The sequence below is a fragment of the Moschus berezovskii genome, chromosome 20 (assembly GCF_049115385.1).
Source record: "Moschus berezovskii isolate FMDL1 chromosome 20, NW_MosBer_1.0, whole genome shotgun sequence".
Lineage (NCBI taxonomy): Eukaryota > Metazoa > Chordata > Mammalia > Artiodactyla > Moschidae > Moschus > Moschus berezovskii.
The window spans coordinates 31,585,180-31,609,669 of NC_142479.1; the positions used below are offsets into that span (position 1 = coordinate 31,585,180).

The following is a 24,490-nucleotide window of genomic DNA, read 5'->3' on the forward strand; positions in this document are numbered from 1 at the left end:
AAAAAAGAGTCAATATACAATGAATAATGCAATAGATGAGATCAGAAACACTCTGGAGGGAACAAACAGTAGAATAACAGAGGCAGAAGACAGGATAAGCGAACTAGAAGATAGAATTGTAGAAATAAATGAAACAGAGAGGAAAAAAGAAAAACGAATTAAAAGAAATGAGGACAATATTAGAGACCTCTGGGACAATGTTAAACGCTCCAACATTCGAATCATAGGAGTCCCAGAAGAAGAAGACAAAAAGAAAGACCATGAGACAATACTTGAGGAGATAATAGTTGAAAACTTCCCTAAAATGGGGAAAGAAATAATCACCCAAGTCCAAGAAACCCAGAGAGTCCCCAACAGGATAAACCCAAGGCGAAATACTCCAAGACACATATTAATCAAATTAACAAAGATCAAACACAAAGAACAAATATTAAAAGCAGCAAGGGAAAAGCAGCAAATAACACTCAAGGGGATTCCCATAAGGATAACAGCTGATCTTTCAACAGAAACTCTTCAGGCCAGAAGGGAGTGGCAAGACATACTTAAAGTGATGAAAGAAAATACCCTACAGCCCAGATTTCTATACCCAGCAAGGATCTCATTCAAATATGAAGGAGAAATCAAAAGCTTTACAGACAAGCAAAAGCTGAGGGAATTCAGCATCACCAAACCAGCTCTCCAACAAATGCTAAAGGATCTTCTATAGACAAGAAACACAGAAAGAGTGTATAAACTTGAACCCAAAGCAATAAAGAAAATGGCTATGGGATCGTACTTATCAATAATTACCTTAAACGTAAATGGGTTGAAATTTTCAAAAAGGCTAGGAAACAATTCTCATAGCCATCAATAGTTCAGTGTTGAGTTCATGAATAGATTTTAAAGTTTGGGACAAACTGTAGTATTTGCTATTTGAAGTACTATTTGTAATTGGCATATTATGATGTAACATTGGTCTTCATTTCCCACTTAAAACACCTAAAAATGCCTAACAGGTTTTTAGATTTGTGAATTTTAGTTGAAATGTATTTTACGATGTTACTAAACCTGCAGAAATATTGAAATATTTCAGAGAACTTATTCACTGTACATTTAATTTATTTTATTTATAAAAGTTATGAATTGTAGAAAGTTTTACTTGTTGGGTCAAATGCTTGTTGCTTCAAATGCTTGTTGCATTTGAAGTGCTAGTTACAAGAAAATCAAATACCTTCAATGTATAAATGCTATTAAGTTTTTAAAGGACTCTGGAGTATAAGTAAGTTTGTTTAAAGAAATTTAGTCTGTTCAACTTGAAAAAAATAAATAAAATTGGAAATAAATATAAAAAAAAAAAAAGAACTGGACATGGAACAACAGACTGGTTCCAAATAGGAAAAGGTGTACATCAAGGTTGTATATTGTCACCTTGCTTATTTAACTTATATGCAGAGTACATCATGAGGAACGCTGGGCTGGAAGAAGCACAAGCTGGAATCAAGATTGCTGGGAGAAATATCAATAACCTCAGATATGCAGATGACACTACCCTTATGGCAGAAAGTGAAGAGGCACTCAAAAGCCTCTTGATGAAAGTGAAAGAGGAGAGTGAGAAGGTTGGCTTGAAGCTCAACATTCAGAAAACAGAGATCATGGCACCTGGTCCCATCACTTCATGGGAAATAGATGGAAAAACAGTGGAAACAGTGTCAGACTTTCTTTTTTTGGGCTCCAAAATCACTGCAGATGCTGATTGCAGCCATGAAATTAAAAGACGCTTGCTCCTTGGAAGGAAAGTTATGACCAACCTTGATATTAAAAAGCAGAGGCATTACTTTGCCAACCAAGGTCCATCTAGTCAAGGCAATGGTTTTTCCCGTGGTCATGTATGGATGTGAGAGTTGGACTGTGAAGAAAGCTGATCGCCGAAGAATCGATGCTGTGGTGTTGGAGAAGACTCTTGAGAGTCCCTTATACTGCAAGGAGATCCAACTAGTTCATTCTAAAGGAGATCAATCCCGGATGTTCATTGGAGGGACTGATGCTAAAGCTGAAACTGCAATACTTTAGCCACCTCATGCAACGAGTTGACTCACTGGAAAAGACTCTGATGCTGGGAAAGGTTGGGGGCGGGAGGAGAAGGGGACAACGGAGAATGAGATGGCTGGATGGCATCACCGACTCGATGGACATGAGTTTGAGTGTACTCCGGGAGTTGGTGATGGACAGGGAGGCCTGGCGTGCTGTGATTCATGGGGTCGCGGAGAGTCGGACACGACTGAGCGACTGAACTGATCTGAACTGACCTATATCCTGCAACCCAGAAAGAACCCCTTTGAGTATGCCCCTCTGGAGACCAGACTAAACAGCTCAGCCAGCCCCCTCACCTCACCTATTGCCCCTCAGAAAACCAGGCAGGGATTGACCCGGAAGCCTTTCCACATCAAGGAGGATGCTCTTAGAAATGGGCTGGGTGTGGCCTTAATCACTCACTGCCCAGCTCCTCCCCTGATTCCCGTCCTGTAGCTCAAGCAGCTTCACCATGTTCAGGCCTCACCTGAACCTTCAGCTCATTTCCTCAAATTGCCTGTGCCTGGCCTGGAGACGATGCCACACACAGAGAGGAGGAGAAGCAGCTGCTCGTCACCTCCCCTCCTCCCCCCCTTAGGATGTGAGTCACCTCCGGAGATGGGACTAGACAGCCAGAGGGTGAATGACTGACCTCATGGTTCAGGTCACTAGGTTCCAGGCATCCCAAAATGCCACTGAGATTTTCTTTCCCTCTGATGAGTTGATGCCAGCCCTCCAGTGACAGGGACCGCACCCCCATTCCCCAGCCCAGCCACAGAACCACCCTGGCAAGTCAAGGGATTCTAGACTCCAAATGGCACAGGTCAGAGTAGACTATGTATGTTGATGATTTTTTCCCATCTGTACACTGATCAGTGATAGCAAAACCAAGTTGAAGCCAGATCAGCGCAAGTTGCAGAAGCAGAAAGCTAATTCTATACACCTCTCTCCTTCAACTCACCCATCCTGAGTGCACCAAGGCAACTCCATCAACACTATTCTCTGCCTGCTTCAACGTACAGCAGTGCACATCCGTGCCCTGGTCCCTTCTGTCAGCGGACTTATTTATTCCTCTATCAGAACTTTTTATTTATTTATTTTTTTGGCTATGGTGGGTCTTCTTTGCTGCACACTGTGGCAAGTGGGGGCTACTCTCTGTTGCAGTGGGCGGGCTTCTCCTTGCAGTGGATTCTCTTGTTGCAGAGTATAGGCTTTAGCCGAAAGGGCTTCGGTACTTGCATCACGTTGTGGATCATGGGCTCTGGAGTGCAAGCTCAGTAGATGTGGCCCACAGGCTTAGCTGCTTCATGGCCTGTGGGGTCTTCCAGGATCGGCAGTCTAACCAGTGTCCCTTACATTGTAAAGCAGATTCTTAATCACTGGACCACCAGGGAAGCCCAGAACTTTTTAAAAAGACATTGGTTGAGCTCCTGATTTGTAGCTGGTCAGATATTGGTCAGGTACTGTTTCATTTATTCCTCACAAATACCCTGGAAGGTAGATATATTATTAAACCTGTTTCCCTAGCGGCTCAGTTGATAAAGAATCTGCCTGCAATGCAGGGGATCCAGGTTCAATCCCTGGGTCAGGAAGATCCCCTGGAGAAGGAAATGGCAACCCACTCCAGTATTCTTGCCTGGAGAATTCCATGGACAGAGGAGCAGGTCAGGCTACAGTCCATGAGATTGCAAAGAGTCGGACATGACTGTGTGACTAAAAATAAAGAGATATGAAAACAGGCTCAAAATGGTTAAGAAACTTGCATGGATTTCACATCCAGTGAAAACTTGAGCCAGGGTCTGAATGAGGTCTTGCCAACTGTAGAGACCGGTTTATTATTGCTACACCACCTTGCTCCCTCTGACTCTGGCCTGTGACAGTGACTTTGACCTCTCTGCAGACTCATCTCCACACTGATTCTGCCCTCTTTACTGTTCAGGTCAGAGGTTATTGCCACAGAGGCATCCACCGCAAACACAGGCAGGCACTTCTTAGCTGCTCCTACTGCATGACCTCACCTTCCCAGTTCTGAGCTAAGCAGCTTAAAATCTTCAGTCTTGGGGGCAGGGGCAACAATGGCTGTTGTTTTAATGTCTATTTATCCATTCGGCTGCACCTGGTGTTAGTTGCGGCATGCGGACACTTGAGTTGTGTCCTGCGAACTCAGTTGTGGCATATGTGATCCAGCTCCCTGACCAAGGATCGTGGCAAACCTGGGCCCCCTGCATCAGGAATGCAGAGACTTAGCCACTGGACCACAGGGAAGTCCCTCTTTATTCTATTTTTAATGTCAAGAGGTCTGGGTTCCCAAGAGACTCTCTCAGACACATTGATTAACTGATACTGCAAGAAATACCAAAGTTAAAGGCTTAGAGCAGCCCCACCAATAGCTGGATTCAAAATCCATCACCCTGGTATCAGGATCTGAGCACCCAGTCTGGTCACAGAAACTCAGTATGCAAGGAAAGCATAGGCAGTGTTTCCCAAAGCATGATCTAGGGAACCCTCATCACCAACAGATGCTACAAGAGAATTTCCACAGTCAAACATTTTATACCCTAATCCCTGCCTAAAGGTTTACTCTACTCTTCAGTAAACTATATGTTTGAGCAATTTTTCAGTAAAGAGATTTCCCTTTAACTCAGTGTTTCTTCAATTTATTTAATCCCAGAATGCTTTCATCTTTTTTAGGTTCTATGAATGTCCAGTGAAATGAGTTTTGGGAATTGATGGTCTGGTACCTCCACCCTCATCTGAATCAGACCAGGTTCAGCTGCAGATCACCAGCCTTCCAGCTATCACCGCCCACTTCACAGGCAGGGCCAGTGAGGCAGGGCATGTGGTCTCGGCCCGTGGAGCAGAGTTCACACTCCCGCTGCTGGCAGGACCCTCCAGCCCCCTCTCTGACCCCTGGATTCTGGGGCCCGCTGCCAGCCCAGCCCAGAGTTGATCTCCTGTGACTTGATCCCTCGATTCAGGCACTTCTGGATCCCTGGCTCTTGGTGCCAGCACTATCAGAACAGCCCCGGCTGCCATCTGCATGCCTGCTCCCTGCCAGAAAGTGCATGCTGGAGAGAGAGCCCCAGGGGGGCCAAGCCTGGCTGCAAGGGGCGCACTTCCTAAGGCAGCACTTGAGCAGAGCCACATGCTGGGGAATTGGCCTCGGTTGGAGCAGAGGCATCCAACAGCTTGCAAGGCGAAGACACAAACAGCTCCCAAGCACAAAACGCCTTCACAAAAGCTCAGTGTGCGAAAGAGCCCACCTGTCTCTCCACCACCCCACCCACCAGGTAACACCCGCACCAGCAGCAGCAGCAGCAGCAGCCACTTCCTCCCCCGCCCCAACAGCCCGAGTCATGTGAAGGCTGCCAGCCTTTCTTTGCCTGTTGGCTCCTAAGAACAGGGCCAAAGTCACTGATACATTCCATCCATCTCAAAATCCAGGACAAGAGATTAAGCAATAGTGACCACTACAGGAGTCCCAGTACAGAGTGGGGCGGGGGTGTGGGGCGTATGAAATCAATAGTTATCTACTTCCTCCTGAAATTTGCTTCTTCAAGCCAGGCATCCTCTTTTTCTTTTTATTTTATTCATTTATTTTTTTAACTTTTAATTTTGAGTTGGGGTATAGCCAGTTAGGGCTTTCCTGGTAGCTCAACTGGTAAAGAATCTCCCCGCAATGCAGAAGATCCTGGGTTCGATCCCTGGGTCGGGAAGATGCCTGGAGGAGGGCGTGGCAACCCACTCCAGTATTCTTGACTGGAGAATCCCCAGGGACAGAGGATCTTGGTGGGCTATAACCCAAGGAATTGCCAACAGTCAGACACTACTGAGCAATTAAGGATAGCATAGCACATAGCTGATTAACAATATTGTGATAATTTCACATAAACAGCAAAGGGACTCAGCCATACATATACATGTATCCATTCTTCCCCAAACTCCCGTCCCATCCAGGCTCAGGCAACCTCTTTTTAAAGGACTTGGACTAATAACGTCCATGTCTACAGACCCTGCGAGCATACAAGCATCTAAAACAATAGCCAGCCCAAGGTTTTGTAGAATGGGTCCTACTGTGTGTATGCTGGCTGATGGGTACACGTGACTACGTACGAAGGGAACTGAGAACACAGGAAGAAGCCAAAATGGAAGGAAAGGTGCTGTTAGACAGGACTGCCTAAAAAAGTGCATATTTTCCATGACTGATAATTAACCTTGGCATCAATAACTGCTTGCCTTTCCTGCCTCAACCCCACCTCAACATAGGTTTCCCCCACCCCCACCCGTTATGAAATTTACAGCCCCTCTCTTGGAAGGCTACCTTCTGCAGTAAGCATAGGATGGAAACAATAACTAGAGGGCAAAGCAATTAACCATTTCCCCAGGCTGAAGTTTCAGCCTCTTATTGCCTTGATAATTTACTCTGTAAAGTGGCAGGCACTTTGGCTCAGAGCCACTTTCCAAATCTATTTAAAAGTCCCTGAATTCTGCTGAGTCCGATTTTACTCTATGAACAGGACCAAAAACAGTAAGGTCTTCAACACCTCATTGTTTGGTGCTAAATATCACCCGTGATGATTATTGAAAAGCCCATAATTATAATACAACTTGGTTTTCCTGCAAAGCTTCCATTTCCTGGTGTACTAGGAGATAGAATTAGTGGTTGTATTGTTTTAGTGAGTCTTTGGACCAGCAAACCAAAATTATATCACTGAGTGTCATCCCTTCTCCAACCAGATCTTCCTATTTCTACAAAGATCTCGGGGCTTTCAGCATCATGGTTCTCATGGAAAAGTCATGGAGTTTTCAAGCTTTCAGGGAAAGTAAAAGAATAGGGAATACCAAGACCAAAAGGAGCCAAAATTATATCACAATCTATCCAATTCTGAACCTATGATCTCATCATCTACTCTGACCTCTGCTTGCCCCAACTACACTTCCTCCTGTCTCCTATTCAGTGAGTGGTTCCACCATCCACCATTGGCTCAGGTCACAAAAGTGGGGGTCAACTGAGTCTTGTCTGTTTCCCTCACCACCACCCACATCCCACGTGCAACCAGCCCCCTATGTCCTCTCAGGGCCATTCATCCTTCTCCAGCCCCACCAGTTCCACTTTTGTTCAGACCACTATCTCTCCTCTGATTTAACAACAGGCTCCTAAGTGGCCTCTCTGCCTCCAGCCTTGCTCCCTTCTATCTGTTCTATCTACAATCAGAATGAGTTTGCAGGGAAAAAAAAACAAAATAAGATCATGTCACTGCTCTGTTTAAAGTCCCTCAGACATGACCTGCCTTCTCCAGGACAGAATTCTAACCCTAACCTTGGCACCCAATGCCTTTCTTGTTGGTGCCCCACTCCGTCTCACCAGCTTCTTTTCTTGTCATTCCCTTTCTTACCAGATATTGAAGACTTGTAGTTCCCAGAACACAACATGCCTTCTCATGTCTCCAGCCTTTATGCATACTATTTTCAAATTCTGGGATAATTTTCCATCTACCTCCTGGCCAAATGTTATTCATTCTCCAAGACTGAACATATGCATGCCTTCCTCTGGAAACTTTCTGGAAAGGGAAAAAAGCCCATCTTGCTAAGTGTTCTTTTTATCTTAGTCTTTTCCTTCTGATATGCAGCAGAGAGCAATGAAGATCTGAGCTACCCCTGACCCACAGCACCTGAGGGACTACCTATCCAGCATCCATTCTCCCCTCCCTCTTTCCTATCAGAGCCCAGATTTGTTCTCATATCCACTCTGCTCCAAGTAGCTCCATGCCTCAGGGAAAGCTGACCATGGGCCCTGACCAAGAGTGAACCTGACTGACCCAAGGTAATTTCATTTCCCTTCACAATAATTGGCTCAAGGATGTCATGTGACCTAGTTCTGGCCAATGAAATGTGCTGTTTCTTGAGAGAAACACCAGAAAGATAGGAGGAGATGGTCTCATTTCTTCTTCCGCAGTAGGGATTATCAAACTTTAAAAAAAGTTTTTGGGTCCCAGGATCCCTTTGGCAGTCAGGTGAATTTTTTGGACCCCTTTTTAGAATAATATTTTTAAATACACAAAATAAATCACATGCAAACAATTGTAATGTTATTAAAATATTAAAACAATATTTATGATATAATATATGTGATATTTTATTAATATATTCAATATCAAGATCTAGTGATTGGTCTGATAACTACTATAACTTCAAAGTGGGGTTAAGATAAATAACATTTCACATAATATTCACAATTACGTGTGAAAATACATGTGATTTCCATTGATGGCAAAGCCACAGTACACTATGCTACTATAGTTTGTTGCCTACACTCATAATTGAAGGAAACACCAAATTTCAGTTAGAAGTTAGTGATGTGATTCTTTTCCCACTCAGGTTCATGGCTCCCCGAGTTTGTCCATAGAGCCCAGTCAATAACTCCTGTCTGGACTTTGTACCCTCATGGTGATGACTGGAGCCACTGCAGCCATCTTGCTAACAACCTCAAGGTGGACCAATGTGGAGAATGGCCTGGCAGAGAGATAAAAAGAACTTGGGTCCATGATGCTGATCCTGAGCCTCTGAACCAACCAATTCCAAAGCCCATGGACTTCAGTTATGAAAAATAAAATTATTTATTGTTTATGTCCATTTGACCCCGGATTTCTGTCACTTCAGCTAATTTACAGGAGAGGAGGAGTGTTTAACTTTATATCAGAGTCAGTGTCATGGGACAGCACAAATGGGGCGTCTGCATGGAGCCCCCAGTCACAGCAGGAAGACCTGCTCCTGACTAAAAGCAGTTTTAAGTGCCCGGGCTTGGGACTTCCCTGGTGGTCAAAAGGTTAAGAATCTGCCTTCCAATGCAGAGGACAGGGATTTGATCCCTGGTTGGGGAACTAAGCCCTGCTGCTACAACTAGAGAAAAGCCCATGTGCTGTAACCAAAAGCCGGTGCACCATAATGAAGACCAGCACAGCCAAATAAACTGATTAATTAAATGAAAAAAACTGCCCCTGCTGTGTTCACAGCACCAGAGAATACTGATGAAGAGATCACGTAAGCACTGAGCCCTGGGGTACAGAAGCTAGAGAAACACCTGTCCCATTGCACCATTTTACAAGGCATATTGGATGGAGGTGTAACGTTGCGTGGGAACCAAGTGCTGATAACTCTTTTCATAACCGCTTTGCTTTGAGCACACCAAGAAATAACAAAGGTTCTGAATTGAAAGGTTGACACTCCATCATCAACAATATGGGGCAAGAATAATGTGGAACACACCAAAGAGCAAGACTCCTCAAACCATAGTCCCCATTTCCTCCTCCAGGGGATCTTCCCAACCCAGGAATCGAACCCACATCTCTTGCATCCCCTCATTGACAGGTGGATTCTTTGCCACTGGGATTCCCATTGTTCCCAGAAAAGAACATCAAATTGAAGTACATCAGAAACACCTGGAACTGGCATCTGACACTTCAGGAACAGGTAGCAGGGCAATATTCCCAGAAACTCTGAGGATAGTTCAGTTCGGTAGGTTGGCAAGGGCCCTGTAAATTTGCATTTCCAAAATGCTTGGGGTTATGCTTAAGCTTCCCATCACTTCATGGGAATTTGATGGGGAAACAGTGGAAACAGTGTCAGACTTTATTTTTGGGGGCTCCAAAATCACTACAGATGGTGATTGCAGCCATGAAATTAAAAGACACTTACTCCTTGGAAGGAAAGTTATGACCAACCTAGATAGCATATTAAAAAGCAGAGATATTACTTTGCCAACAAAGGTCCATCTAGTCAAGGCTATAGTTTTTCCAGTGGTTATGTATGGATGTGAGAGTTGGACTGTGAAGAAAGCTGAGCACTGAAGAATTGATGCTTTGAACTGTGGTGTTGGAGAAGACTCTTGAGAGTCCCTTGGACTGCAAGGAGATCCAACCAGTCCATCCTAAAGGAGACCAGTCCTGGGTGTTCATTGGAAGGACTGATGCTAAAGCTGAAATTCCAATACTTTGGCCACCTCATGCAAAGAGTTGACTCATTGGAAAAGACTCTGATGCTGGGAGGGATTGGGGGCAGGAGGAGAAGGGGATGACAGAGGATGAGATGGCTGGATGGCATCACCAACTCGATGCACTTGAGTTTTGGTGAACTCCAGGAGTTGGTGATGGACAGGGAGGCCTGGTGTGCTGTGATTCATGGGGTCGCAAAGAGTCGGACATGACTGAGCGACTGAACTGAACTGAACTGATGCTGAAGCTGCTGATGCAGGGCTGGAAGCACTGGCTTGGAGGATCTACAGCTACCCAGAATGACCCCTTCAGCCACATGGCTAATAATATCACACAGGAAAGCAGAACTGGCCTTAAAAGTTCATCTGGTGTTAGTATGCTGAGAGATTGATCTAGTTCTCTTAACCAAATGTGGTTTGAGCCAGGAGTGTGATCTGCCACTCTCCTTGGCAGTGGAGTGACAGAGCCAGCTTGTATTGGTTCACAAGAGCCAATTGTTAAATTTTCAGGAATTTTGCAAGCTGGTTATTAAATACAGTCATTATTAAAAACTAAATTATAGGGGACTTCACTAGCAGTCCAGCAGTTAGGATTTTGCACTCCCACTCCAGGGGGCACGGATTTGATTCCTGGTTGGGGAACTAAGATCCTGCATACCATGTGCTGTGGCCAAAAAAACTTTTAAAATTATATATATTGATAGTGAAACAAATTACATAAAAACAAAGGTAATATATGGGCTTCCCTGGTGGCTCAGAGGTTAAAGCATCTGCCTCCAATGCGGGAGACCCGGGTTCGATCCCTGGGTCGGGAAGATCCCCTGGAGAAGGAAACGGTAACCCACTCCAGTATTCTTGCCTGGAGAATCCCATGGACGGAGAAGCCTGGTAGGCTACAGTCCACGGGGTCGCAAAGAGTCGGACACGACTGAGCGACGGAACGGAACGGAATATATACTCAAAACTCACCACTTTCTAATCATTTTACTACATTTTATAAGTACCTATGCTCTTGAGGTTACTCATGTCTCTTGAGTCTGTTTGGTGGAAATATTATATGTAATGTTTTCCTATCTAGCAACCATTCCCATTTAGTGACTCAACAATGGTAAACTGAAATCAACCATGGTGGGAGGATTTGTACCATGGAAATTGTTGATTGTATAGACAAGAATATGATGGAGAAAATGTTAATAATGTAGATTCAATTTAAACCCATGTTGTATTTATAATCGTAACATTGTGATGAGTACAAAAAGTTGAGGACTTACTCTTCCAGCATTCAAAAACAACTACCTGATTCAGCAAAGAAGTCTCTATATCACTGATGAACAGATGAAGTTCTGATATATGTCTTTGTTTCTCTTTTGTCTTACTCCTTAACATAAGTGAAAGTAGCAACCAACATTCATAGTGGAATTATACTCACTTGTTTAGAGACATGAGTGCCTTCTTTGCTGAACTGGATAACAACCAAGCATTTATACATAGTCTGATTTTGTCAAATCACGATTGAATTACAACCATAGTTGAACTATAGACTAGGGATACAAGAGTTCAACAAAGGTCAATAAAAGCACTGTGAGATTAAACAGACTATATGCAATTTACAAAGAAACATTGTGTATTTTATTATTTATGAATAGTGTGCTACATACCCTTTCTAGCAATAAAATTTTAGAATAAACTTATACATCAATTATACTAAATTATACCAAACTTATAAGAAGCATATATTTTATTTTCTGGAGAGCCAGTTTTTAAATATGTATCAGCACCACCTTTGAATCACCTTTGTATCCTGAATGGGGTGGGCCTAGCTCATTATTAGAACTGTGAGGGACTTCCCTGGTGGTTCAGTGGTTAAGACTCCATGCTTCCACTGCAGGGGGCACAGATTTGACCCCTGGTGGGGGAACTAAGATCCCACATGCCACTCAGTGTTGGAAAAAAAAAAGCAAAGGAATGTGATTTCACCACCCAGAGTGTCAAAACTGGGTGATCATCTCCCTGGCAGAGTTTTGTCTTACCAGACTTATTTCTTTTGAATATGTGGCCTGCAGCAAAGCATCTTTCAAACTTGCTGAAGCTGTCCTGGAGTGGGGACACTGGCTCTTTCGTCCTCCTTTGTGTAGCTTGGTGCACGTCCCTAGGCAGGGAGGTGCAAGGAAAGTAATAAAACTTGCATAACCAGGGCCTCATTGAGCCTCGCAATAGTTCACAGCCTGGCTCTCTTTTCCTATAGGTTTACCATGACCTGAAAAGCACACAAGTCCCTGGAAAGTCTCTCTATAAGAAACAGGAACGGGGGACTTCCCTGGTGATCTAGGGGTAAGACTATGCGCTCCCAAAGCAGGGGGCCTGGAGTTTTTTTCAGGAAACTAGATCTTAATTGCCTCAGCTAAGAGTTCAAATGCCACAGCTAAAGATCACACCACAACTAAGACCCAGTGCAGCCAAATAATTTTTTTTTTAAAGGCATGAAGAAAGGACTTCCCTTCCTCATCAAAGGTGCAGAGCATGCCACAGACTGAGGGAGTTCTAGGCAACACGATGCCCTGATCTGGGGGAGCAGAGGGTCTTTCCAAGAAGCTGGAGATGGAGTCAGACTGGACTTATTCACAAGCACCCTCGAGGACGAGGAGAGGCCCAGTTCTGCAGTTATCTGGGTGGGGCTACCCAGAAGTAACCTTCAGGCTTAATGATTTATGAGATCTCATTTGTACCTCATTTGCCAAGCTTCATTGTGCAGATGAGAAAGCCCATCTCAGGAGGGAGATGACTCAACCAGAAAGGTCACATGGGGAGTCGGAGTCCAGCGCTATGGATATATCTCTGACTGTTTCATCCAGCCTCAGCTCTAGGCGAGATTTTACCTTTAAATAAGCAGGGAAAGAAAGCATCAGCTCCTCGCATAGAAACACACAGAGCCAGCTGGCATGTCTGTGAATCAGCATTTGTGCTTCTCCCAGATCATTTACAGATTCTGGGGAGGAGAGTGTGGAGGGAAAGTGCTCCAGAAGCACTTGCCCACAGCTTTTACACAATGGTTAAGCTGTCCCCCCGTGGCACATTGTCCACCTATTTCATCTGTCTCTGTCTTGTTCCCCGCTACATGTAAGTTCCTGTCTCAGGGAACATGATATACATGGCCTTTGGGGCCAGAAACAGGTTCAAACACTGTCACAGTGTCAAATACTGTGACACTAGGCAAGTCTATTAAATGGAAAAAGAAAAGGAACAAAATGTTACTGAATGCCTTAATAAATTAGGATCATTTTAGTTGTAACTGAAACCCAACTCAAACAGGTTTAAATTTTTTTTTTTAAGGAATTTATCAGTAAAGCAAGCAAACTACTCTAGAACAGATCAAGTGGGCTTCAGGTGTAGCTTGACCCAGGGGAATAATATCTTCAGGACTCATTTTCACTCTCTCCATCTCTGTGTGCATGCGTGCTAAGTCTCTTCAGTCATGTCCAACTCTTTGTGACCTGTGGACTGTAGCCCGCTAGACTCCTCTGTCTATGGGATTCTCCAGGCAAAGATACTAGAGTGGGTTACCATTTCATCCTCTAGGGGATCTTCCTGAACCAGGGATCAAGCCCACATCTCTTATGTCTCCTGCATTGAGGGTTCTTTACCACTAGCACCACCTGGAAAGCCTAGATTCCACATTCTCTTGTTGGCTCCATTATCAAACGGACTCTCCACTCAGAGAAGGAAGAGGTATGACTGCCCACACTCCAATCATACACATGGTCAGGCTCTGGGCCTAGCAATAAGCAAAATAATTCTCTTCTCAATAATGCCCACACAAATCCTAGGATCACTTCAATTGGACCAAGCAGAGTCACATGGTATAGTCTTGAACCAATTACTGTGGTTAGGTAAATTCAAAGCACTGATTGGCCATGCTTGAGTCACATGCTCCTTCCCTGGAGTGAGAAACAAATCCTGCCACAGAGCACATGAACTACAAATGCATTAGGGAGTACAGTTCCCTGCGGAGAAATAAAAATGTAGTCCTTGGTGGCTCAGATGGTAAAGAATCTGCCTACACTGCAGGAGACCCAGTTTCGATCCCTGGGTTGGGAAGATGCCCTGGAGAAGGGAATAGCTACCCACTCCAGTATTTTGCCTGGAGAATTGACTTCTCTGTCCGTGGGGTCACAAAGAGTCAGACACAACAGAGCAAGTAACACTTTCACTAACATTTTACTAAAAGAAATGAAAAGGGATTCTGGGTAGCCCAAAAGACCTCAAATGCCCGCTGTACCTATATCTGACAGGCTCTTGGTTCATTATTTTCATTAAACTCTCACAACAATGTAATTTAATCTTTCAGAACTGCAGTTTCCTCTTTTAAAATGAGAATAATGATACCTAATAAGAAGAGTCAGTTCAGTTCAGTTCAGTCGCTCAGTCATGTCTGACTCTTTGCGATCACAGCACGCCAGGCCTCCCTGTCCATCACCAACTCCCGGAGTTCACTCAAACTCATGTCCATCGTGCCACTTATTTAGAACTTACTGTACCAGGCACTGGGCTCAGTGCTTTCATGTATTCCAACTCATTTAATTATTTATGTCATAAGATTGCTATTGAACATAAATTGAAACAGATGACATGAAAGGTCCCAGGCATAGTACCTGGTATATAATAGGTGATAAATCTTTAAATGTATTTTATTTGTATCTGCCCTTCATCTACTATAGTATTAAGCCTCTAACAGGTGCTGATTTTAAAGGCTGAATTAATTAATGAAAGCATGAATTATTTCTGCTTTTAATTACTTATACTCTACCTAGTAGTACAAAGGATTTGCTATAACAAGCAGGATATCCATTCGGCAACACAGTGCAATTTAGATAGGAAAACAAAAATGAGATAAAGGAAATATGTAAATTCAAATAGAATAACAAGCTAGGTGGAAAAATAAAATGCATTCACAGAGACTGGGGAATTACTTTGTGAATTTGGCTCTGAGCTTCCTGGTCAACAAAGAGAAAAAGGAAACTCCATTCATTACAGTTCTACTATTCAAGAGTGCAGGGGAGGAACTATCCTTCCTCAAGGAAGAGAATTTAATAATGCATTGGCTTTTGAGTCAAAGGAATTTTTGCTGGGGCTGGTGCAGATACCTCTCGATCCTATATCGGGAAAGAACTGGAGCATCTCTAGCACAGAAAGTAACTGGCGAGGTAGCACTTTGTCTTTTGTGAGGCAAATACCTGAGGTACTTTTAAAATTATTATCTACTTATTTGGCTGCACCAGGCCTTAGTTGCGGCATGTGGAATCTAGTTTCCTGACCGGGGATGGAACCCAGGCACCCTGCATTGGGAGGGTGGAGTCTTAGCCCCTAGATCACCAGGGAAGTCCCCCTGAGATACTTTTGATAACAGGATGAGGTGCCTCGGTGGGACACTGGTAAGAACTCAATTTCTTGAGGCACAAATCCTCCCCTAGCCTTAAGAGGGACTCCCTCTGACAGAGCTCACACTCAGAGGGGAAGCAGGAGCCTTGTCTCAGAGAAGGCAATGGCAAACCACTCCAGTACTCTTGCCTGGAAAATTCCATGGATGGAGGAGCCTGGAAGGCTGCAGTCCATGGGGTCGCTGAGGGTCAGATATGACTGAGCGACTTCACTTTCACTTTTCACTTTCACACATTGAAGAAGGAAACGGCAACCCACTCCAGTGTCCTTGCCTGGAGAGTCCCAGGGACGGGGGAGCCTGGTGGGCTGCCGTCTATGGGGTCGCACAGAGTCGGACACGACTGAAATGACTTAGCAGCAGCAGCAGCAGGAGCCTTGTCTCTTGGAACAGGATGATGCCAAGGGCCTGAGCTCCCTCCACAAGGGAAAACCTAGGAGATGATCTCCAGGAGGCCAAGGAAGGAGAAACCCAGGGGTTCTCACCTAGCTCAATCCCTGAGGCAGGACACCTCCTCTTGACTCTGAATCTCCAGCCTACAGTCCCGAAAGAGTTAATTTGAGGTGACCCAAATCTGCAGTCCTGTTTTGGGCACGCTGAAAATTACTTTTTAATCCTGGCTTTCAAGGCTTGCCCGGGGAGCCATCTGCTCTGCCCTCCCCCACCTCGGGCACATGGGATTACTCCCACCTGCCCCGCCTAACTTGCTTCTGTGGGTACTAACTCCGCTCCTGCCCATCCAGAGAATAATAATTTGGAGGATGACGGTTTCATGTGTGGGGTGGGAAGAAATCCTAGATTTAAAAAAAAAAAAAATCAAGGTTTTCAGATTAAATAGAAAACAATCTGAAAGGTCAGAATCCATAAACAATTTGTAGGTCTAAGATAATCAGACGTTCCAGCCTCAGTGATACAAGGCCATCTGTTACAGGCTCTTGGGCTGGACAATGTGGAGCTTGGGAGGTTCTCTGGGCTCTAATACTTGGGTGCCAGAGGGTTACAAAAGCAGGTTTGCACCCATGACTCTGGGTTTGTTCCACCGAAGGAAACAGCAGAAGTCCCTGAACTCCCACCAGAATAAGACCCAGAGATTATACCCTAAACTCTTAGTCCTTCAGCACCTCAATGGACCAGTTCACAGAGACCACCTACTGAGTGCCTGGGACTACACCCTCAAGGACCTCACCAACGGTGGAGGAGAGAGATGAGTCAGTAAGGAGAACCCAGTATGACATGTGATGTGTGATGTGAAAAGGGGATTTCTGGGAGCAAAGTGTGAGCGCCAACCCAAAACCCTGGTAGGGCGCTAAGCTTAGTCGTGAAGAACAGAAGTTCATCAGATGGACAAGGTGAGATGGGGCATCCACAGAAAAGGCAGTTGCACAGACAGAGGTCTGAGAGGATGGTGCTTCTGAGAAGGGGACAGAGAAAGTGTTCTCAGCCACATGGCTGGTGGAAGTATCCACTGCGTGGATACCACCTCCATCAAGGATGATCCACCAGTAATCTTTGCAGTTACTAATACATATATCCTTTCACCCCAAAATTCCACTTCCAAGAATTTATCTTGTGAACATACTCCCACATATGCAAAGTGACAAAATTACAAGGTTATTCAATACAGCATTGTTTATTAATATAATGTCAAAAGGTTTGGAGTGATCTAAATGTCCACTATCTGGAAACTGGTTAAATGAATTATAGTACAGCCCTACAAAGAATACCCTGCAGTGGAAAAAAGAACAAAGCCATTCTTTATGTTCTGGTATGAAATGATCTCCAAGAGTATTGTCAGGTGATAAAAAGCAAGGGGTCAGCCAAATACAATATGTAGACCTTCTCTGAATTTAGATTTGAACAAACAGACAGAGAGACCATTCGGTTCAGTTAGGGAAACCTGAATACTGATAGATAGTTTGTATTTTTTTCCATGAGATAGATATTATATTTTAAGTCATTTTCCTTTAGTGCAGAAGTATTTACAGATGAAATTATATGATGTCAGAGATTTGCTTTAAAATAATCAAGGGGAGAGGGGACAAGGCTGGCATGTGCAATAATTGTTGAAGCAAGCTGACAGCTATATGGGAGTTCACCCTACTTCCTCTACGTTTATATATGTGTGAAGATTTTCTATGACAAAAAGTTTTCAGAAAGCAAGAAATAGAATACTGTATTCAAAATACTGACACTTAAAAAAGATCTGATCTTCACCCCACCAACTATAGACAGAATCGGTGGATAATAGATAGATTAGATAGATAGACAGACAGATAGGTAGATGAATGTTTCCTGAGACCTACTGGGCTATTTGATAATATCATACCTTATCTTTAAAAATAATTATAAAAAACTGTGGGAAATGTGAGGATAAAAGGAAATGAATAAACTTCAGTGGGGAGAGGGAATAGTTGAGGAAGGTTTCTCAAGAGATGACGTCTGTGCTGCATCCTGAGAGATGCCCAGGAGCTTGCCAGATAAGGAGCATGAGTGAGGAGTCACACATTTGCACTGAGGGAAAAGCAAGAGCAGAGGCAGAGAAATGGAAAGAATATAGCATATTTAACTAAAAATACTACTTGGTATTAATATGAGCAAAATCAATACAGTACTGTTGTCCTATATATATATGTAACCTTAACAATAGTTCTTCAGTAAAAAACAAAACAAAAGGATTTATGCACTCACAAAAAGAAAAAACCAGAAACAATAGACTTACCTCTTTGCTTGCATATATATATATGTAAGTCTCTGTAAGGAAACACATGGAGCTGGTAACATTTATTGCCTCCAGGAAGGTGGACTCGCTAGCTGGAAGAAAGGGTAAGAAAGAGACTTCTCGGTTTTCTTTTTTTATATCTTTTGAATTTTGAGCCAAGTGATGCATTATCTATTTTTCCTGAAGTTAAATATAATACACACACACACACACACACACACATATATATGTTTGGAATCAAGAAACAGGCCTGTCTAGCTTGGGTAAGTTATTTAGCCTTTACCTCTATAGATCCGTTTTCCTCTAGTTGGAATGGGAGCAATAATATTAGAAATCTGCCTCATGGCAATGTTGCAAAATTAAGTAAAATAATGGACTAAATGAAATAGTGTAATAAATTAGGTTCTGGATGGAGAATCCCCTTATGAACACCGGCAGACATTGATGGCAAGGCTAGGGCTCAACCCATGAGTATTTGATTCCGCGGTCCGTGTTCTTTCCACTACAAAGTTAATCACCAACTCAAGTTGAAGAGGGGCTGTCCATAGAGGGGACTGGTCTCCAGGCTGAAGCTAGGAATGGGGTCAGTGGGATCTCTCTGAAGCTTGGACACTATGGCCTCATAGGCCTTTATGATTCGTGATCAATCCTTCCAGGAAGCACACACAGGTGCTCATCACCTACTCTTAGCTATTTTCACTGCCTTGTCTCCCCTACGGAAGGTCACTGAAGATCAATAGATGAAAGATGTAGTCTTACCTGTGTGACCAAGACCAAGTCTCCTTCTGGGAGAGAAGTAGTTCTTCTCAGAGTCGCTCACAAATGTCTGAGCCCAACAGCAGAGAACTCTGGAAAGAAGTCTTGAGACCCAGGGTTGGGAGTCAAAGGCTCTTGGACACTACTGACAAAACATATAAACTAAATCATATTCTTCCACCTCATTGGGTCTCTGTTTTCTCATCTGTAAAATGGGGGGGGGGGGGCGGGTAGGAAATACCTGCCCTAGCTACCTCTCAGGGTTGTTATGGCTAGTTAATGAAAAGAGATATGAGAAGACTTCCCTGGTGATCCAGTGGTAAAATATCTGTCTGCCATTGTAGGGGACACGGGTTTGACCCCTGGTCCTGGGAGATTCCACACGTCACAGGGCAACTAAGCCCGCAACTACTGAAGCCCACGTGATCTACAGCCCATGCTCTGCAACAGGAGAAGCCACCACAATGAGAAACGCGCGCACCACAATTAGAGAAAACCCACGCTCATCAACGAAGACCCAGCACAGCCCCAAAATTTTTCAAAAATTACATTAAAAAAGTTTTTTTAAAAAGAAAAGAGATGAGAAATTATGTCTTCTAAATCAGACCCTAAACTATTAGGATCTTCTTCAAGCCTCTTTACCCTGACAGATTCTGTGGCTCCATAGATATTTTCTACATAAGTTAAAAAGATGATCAAAGGCAAGTTGAAAGGCTGACCCTGAATTAGCAAGCCAGAGCTGTCACCTTGAAGTTCCTAAACTGTCCTTCTCCCCTGTGTCAAAGAGATTACAACACACACACAGGTGGGTGGGAAGGATACTATGCCCCATAAATACACGTGGGCAGTATCCGTCTACTTCAGATGTTTGTCCTTGGTGAGAGCAGCAGCTGTCTCAATGTGGCTAAACAAAGTCGGGAAAAATCAGAAAAATGCAAATAAGATTCTTATTTTAGGCAAATCAATCTCAGCAAGGCTCATATCTGATCGCGCTTATCTTTAGGATGATCATTAGGATAATGGATTAATGCAAATGTTTATTTTTGCCCTGTCTGCTCTCATCACTTTAAAAGCCCTCAGATCACATCTTGACTGTGCCAGACACCCCCAGACCTGTTGCAGATCAGTCTGGAGACAGACTCCCCAGCATGAGTGCTGGACAAGAACTAGGTAATCACAAACCCAGCTCACCACAAGGTCACCAGCACCACACTGCCCCCACCTCTCATTACATGGCAGGAGCCACCTGCAGCCATCCTCAGATGGTAGAGGTTTCCCTTAGGAAGCCCCAGAAAGGGAGGAGGAAGACACGTGTGACTTTCTTTATGAGAAGGTCTTTGAGGGAAGGTGCAATGAGGAGGTTAAGAGCAGGAGCTTTGAAATCAGGCAGTCCTGGTTGAACCCAAGCTCTTACACGCTGTGTGACCCAACTTCCATGAGCCTCAGTTTCCTCATCTGTAAAATGGGGATAAAATTACTTCTACTTCACAGGGTTGTGTGATCCAAATGGGAATTGTGTGTGTAAAGCATCTTGTGAAGTCTCTGATTGATGTGGGGTAAAAATGAGAGCAACTGTGCACTGAGTATATATTTGGCACTGTACTGAGTCCTTCGTGAGTACTGATTAATACCAGCAACAACCCTAAAGGGTTTCTCCAGTGGCTCAGCACCACTTGCAATGCAGGAGTTACAGGAGATGTGGGTTCGATCCGTGGGTCAGGAAGATCCCTGGAGGAGGGCATGGCAACCCACTGCAGTAATCTTGCCTGGAGAATCCAAGGGACAGAGGAGGCTGGCAGGCTACAGTCCATAGAGTCGAAAAGAGTCGGACATGACCAAAGCGACTTAGCACACATACACACAACCCTAAAATATAGATGTTATTAGCTCTTTCTTAAAAAAAAGAAAGTAAAAGAAGGAAACTGAAGTCCATAAGAGGTCAAGTAACAGGGCACAGTGGCAGCACCAAGGTTTGAACCCATGGCTGCAGAGCCCAGTTCTTACTGCTGCCCTTCATCCATTGCCAGCTCACTGTCTGGGTTTTTTAAAATATTTGTTTATTTATTTTTGGCTGTGGCCACAGCCTCTCTAGTTGTGGCACCCAGGGCCTGTGGCATATGGGATCTTAGTTCGCCGACCAGGGACCGAACCCTTGTCCCCTGCATTGGAAGGTGGATTCTTAACCACTGTACTGTGAGGAAATTCCTATCAACTCACTGTTTGAGCTGGAAAGATGCAGAAGGGGTCTCCCAGCCTGGCAAAGAGCTGGGCCTGTAGTGAACCCTTCTAGAATTCTGTATAATGAAGATAAGAGGGCACTGGTCAAGAATGAAGAAGCAGGGAAAGGAGAAGGCACAGAGATTTCCAATGCAGTGTGGAGACAGAGAAACAGCAACCTCCCATCCACAGGCAGACACCTTCTGGTGTGATGGGGGCAGTCTCCCAGCCAGTGCCCCGCACTCCTACCCTGAGCCTGAGGCCTTAGCTGAGGCTCTCTCTCCCCTGGGTGTTGGGGACACAGCTGGTAAAACATCCTAGTCTCTGCGGAGGTGAATTTCACAGCACATTCCCAAAGCCTTTCTGGCTTCTTGCCTTGGATCACTTTGAGCCAGAGCCACAATGGACTGGAAGCAGGGAGTCAGCCCTGGGGGAAATGGTGTTTGGAAATATCCTCCCTCTGAGTCCAAAAACATCTGGCTATGAAAAACCCTGAGACCCTGATGCTGGGAAAGATTGAAGGCAGAAGGAGAAGAGGGGAACAGAGGATGAGATGGTTGGATGTCTTCACCAATGATATGGACTGCAATGAACTTGAACTTGGGCAAACTCCAGGAGATGGTGAGGGACAGGAAAGCCTGGCATGCTGCAGTCCATGGGGTGTCAAAGAGTTAGGCATGACTTGGTCACTGAACAACAACATGAAAAACCTCAGATTCTTAGAAACACCACAATGATTAAGACCAAAGACTCAGAATTCAGGTCTATTTCAGACAGCTCTAACACTAACTTGGTCCATGACCTTGGGAGATCTTCTTAACCTGGGGTCTCAGTTTTCTAGTCTGTAAAATGGGACTAATAATATCTACCTTATAGGGTTTTGAGAATGAAACAAGAGATCCTAGATAGGGTCTAGCATAGGGTAAGTTGTTAACAAGCAGTAACTAGTTGTTATACGTGGTGGATTTAAATTCCTAAAAGACAAAAATAAATACATTTAGTAAATTGTATGTCTACAATTGGAGATGTGTAGACACATATATTTTAACATGCATTGATACATGTTTCCCTAGACAGGTCACTGAAAAACCAGCACATGTTTGAGTCAACATGAAGTATCTTTCACCTTCTCCTCAGTCTGGTGAGGTGTGGTTATTATCCCCATTTTAGAGATCAGGGAACAAAGGGACTTAGCAGCATCTAAGTAGCTTGCTCAAGGATTCCAGGCTAATCCAATGTCCTTCCTACCCTTCTCTTCACCTTCATGACAATTTGTGCTGGCCCTTCCCCTCCCACACAAATTCTGTCAAGCTACAAGATTATGGATGTCTCCCCAAACACAACCTGATTACAGGAAGGAAAGGCCTGAGAAGAGGTGAGAGGGAAAAGAGAGGAGGAAGATGGACGGGGAGAGATGAAGGGGTGGGAGCTCCTTGCACCCGCCCACTCTGCCTGCCCCACCCCCAGCCTTTCCTCAGCCCGCACTTTCCTGCCGGGTCTTCCAAGCATTGCTGGGATGTTCCAAATGTTCCCATTACAGCGGGGTCCTTGTGCTCCTGGACTCCTGAGCCCCTGGGACCCCTAAGAGCTTGTGTCCCACCCTGATGCTGGCTCCATATATGCTTGCCTCCAGGCTGTGGAGTGAAATTCCAGGAGGTAAGCAGCTCTCTCGAGAGCTCACCTTGGCTGGCTTCAGCAGCACCTCTCTCTTCAGCACCCACAGGGGCTTTGGCAGGCAATGTCATCTGTTGGGTTTGATTTTCCACCTGAAGGACTGTGCAGAACTGCACTCTGACAATAAAAGCAAAAGTGAAGGCACTAGATCAGACTTCCCTGGCAGTCCAGTGGTTAAAACTCCCCCTTCCAATGCAGGGGGTACAGGTTAATCCCTGGTCAGGGAGGTACTATCCCACATACCTTAGGATCAGAAAACCAAAACTTTAAAAAAGAAGACAGAAGCAATATTGTAACAAATTCAATAAAGACTTTAAAAATGGTCCACAATCAAAAAAAATCTTAAAAAAAAAAAAGTGCAGGTGCTGGAGCAGAAAGGTCAGTGTGAGGATTTTAAGAAACTGCGTGGTGCAAGGGGCCCAGCACAGTGTCTGGCACACAAGCAAGGGCTGTCCTCCCTGACCCTGAGGAGCTCTCAAAGGTACCTCCTATCCTCCCCCCACCTACCCCCCACCCAAAGCTGCATTTCAATTTGTCTCCTACGCTCAGGCTTCACTCCATTACACAGGGAAATTTAGCTTCATTGATATGAAGGGGCTAATTACTACATGAGACATAATTACGAGACGGGAAATAGATTTATAGCTGCTGTCAGTGGGAGGGGAAGCTGCTGCGGCCGCACTGTGCTCCTAAAAGCTGCCCAGAGTCTTGCCCTGGGACTACTTGCCTTACCGAGTGATGTCCTCCTAGTGAGGTCAGTGGCGCTACAGATTTCTGGACATCAAATTCACGTTTCCCTCTCAATTTGTTCCACCAACAGTGATATGCTCCACAGGGTCCCTCAACACAATAAAAATCATACTTAAGAATGTACTTAGTCTTAAAGGAAACATATAAAGAGAAAAATGACAAGAGATGATCTATCTTCAAACTAGTGGAGCTTTCTGGCTCTGGTGCCGCCACGGCATCTGTGAGAAAGCTTGTGGCGAAGCTGGGGCAAAACAAGGAAGCAGGTCCTGAAGTTAACCCTGGACTGTACTCATCTGTAAAAGATGGAATCATGCATAGCACCAATTTTGAGCAGTTTCTTCAGGAGAGGAGCAAGGTGGATGGAAAAGCTGGCAGCCTGGGTGGTGGTGTCCTAACCATCGAAAGAAGCAAGAGCAAAATCACTGTAACTTCCGAGGTGCACTTTTCCAAAAGGCATTTGAAATACCTTCAAAAAATATTTGAAGAAGAATAATCTACGTGATTCGTTAGCCATAGTCACTAACAGCAAACAAAGTTATGAATTTCGTTGTTTCCAGATTAATCAAGATGAAAGAGGAGGAAGATGAGGATTAAAATTCAATCTGGAATATTTGTATAAGTTCTTAAATAAAATTTATCAACCAAAAAAAAAAAAATGAGTGGAAAGGAGAGATGCTGTCTAGAAACTCTAGGGTGCTAGTGCCTGCTTTTCTTTGGGATTAGATGAATCTTGACAGAGAGTTATCTGTCCAGGGGCTTGCCTGATAAATATGCACTCTTACAGTCGCTTATGGCTTAGTTTTCTTCGATCCAAAATAACATATCTTGATGGGAAGGAGGCTCAAGAGAGATGGGATATATGTATGTGTATAGCTGATTGATGATATTGTACAGCAGAAGC

General features: G+C 44.3%; 1 pseudogene; it reads left to right on the forward strand.

Moving 5' to 3' along the window:
* The first annotated feature begins 21,276 nt into the window (after positions 1 to 21,276).
* Positions 21,277 to 24,183, forward strand: LOC148774669 (large ribosomal subunit protein eL22 pseudogene; annotated as a pseudogene).
* The last annotated feature ends 307 nt before the right edge of the window (positions 24,184 to 24,490 follow it).